The sequence below is a fragment of the Eumetopias jubatus genome, unplaced genomic scaffold, assembly GCF_037043125.1.
Source record: "Eumetopias jubatus isolate StellerSeaLion01/CBP00866 unplaced genomic scaffold, mEumJub1_p1.0 scaffold_15, whole genome shotgun sequence".
NCBI classification, from domain to species: domain Eukaryota; kingdom Metazoa; phylum Chordata; class Mammalia; order Carnivora; family Otariidae; genus Eumetopias; species Eumetopias jubatus.
This window is the reverse complement of record NW_028274821.1, coordinates 15179877-15181580: the sequence shown is the minus strand read 5'-3', so window position 1 is coordinate 15181580 and position 1704 is coordinate 15179877.

Genomic DNA, 1704 nt, shown 5'->3' with positions numbered 1-1704 from the left:
TCACATGATTCTGCATTATTTCAGGATGCCAGGAATGACACTGGAATTGAAATTCAGTTATTTAGCTTTCCAAATGCTGAGGCCAAGGTCAAAGGTAGACTGCAGATTTTGTCCAAACCCTGAGGGTAAAGTTTAATTTCTTAGCGCCCCTACACAGCACATGGCTTTTATAACCTACTTTTTAAAAATTAGATTACAATGTATTTCAAAAGTTTACTAGGTCCTTCCTTAATTATTTGTTTATTTATTATATGTGTATTTTGCTAAACCACAGACTACCTAACCATTTGGTATTTTTCTATTTTATAAATAATATATTAAAAATACTTGTTCATAACTTACATATATTTTTTGGTTGTTTCCTTAAAAGGAATTTCTAGAAGTAGAATAACTAGATCAAGGGTTTGAACATTTTTAATATTTTGATATAATGCGTAAGTGCTATTGAGCACCCACAAAACTATAGGAGAAGGGCCATTTCTCTGGACTTTAACAGGTGCTGTGGCCGGCATGAAAAAAATGTCCTTGTTCTCATAGAAATGCCAACCTATTGCTGTATATTTCACAATTCTTAATTTTGTTTATTGGGGATATATTTGGGTGGGAGGACTCTCTGAGAAACTTTCTTTACCTACAACCACAATTTAACTAACCTGTCAGATTCACTTGATCCTCTGGATTTCCTTTAAAATTATTCTGACTATATGATTTGCTTGCATCAAGTTCAAAAATCAGGGAAAAAAAAGAATGTGTGGTATTAGAAGTCAGGATATTGGTGATATCCTAATTTAGGGTGAGGAAAAAGGGGCTAAGGGTGGGGAGGAGGTACAAAATGGTCTTTGGGGTGCTGATATTGTTCTATTCCCTGACCCGAGGGGTAGTGATTTTGCTTTTTTCCTTTTATGGTTATTTATTGAGATGTACACTTCCATTTTTTGCAGTTTTTTTCAATATGGCTTATTTGACTTGAAAATTTTTTTCAAAAATGTTTAAAAAGTAAAAAGCAAAAACACAGCACTGACCACTCATGTGTTCACTTGGTTTAGGACACAGCCTCCTCTGCTTACCGATCACCAAATCTCTGCTCCCAAACCTGATCATTCACCTGAACCTAGTATTTCAACTACATGATTGGATTAAATGTTATTTAAATTGTACATTTATCAGGAGGAAAAGGAGGGTTGTATCTATGAAAACTATGCATAAAATTGAGCGCTAGGCAAACACCCAACCCTGTCCAGTGCTTAAACTCATTACTGTATGATCTGTGCATAAGACAACTGTAAAACAATATGGGAAATGTCATAAGTCTCAAAGTCGTCTACATTCAGATTGCCTCAAAAATGCCATTAGTGTCCTGAATTTCTCCCTCCACTTTGAGGAAACACGTACACTGTGAATGCTGTGTAAGGTTATTTCAAACTCTGGCAGCTGACCCAGCGCTAAAAAATGTCTTCAGCCCGTAAAGTTTAGCAAAGACCTGTTTCAATTAAAATCATGATCTTAGGGAGGCCTTAGTCTACTGTTTGTTTTAGTGACTTTACTAACGGGTATCAGAGAAGAGGGGCATCTGCCGTGCCGTTAGTAACACAAAACAAAAAGAAAACAATGATAGGATGTGTGAAGAGCAGGAGAAATCAGGAGTGAGGAGATAATGCTAATTGGAGAAGAATGGCAGACGAACAGAATTCAGCCCACAAACAC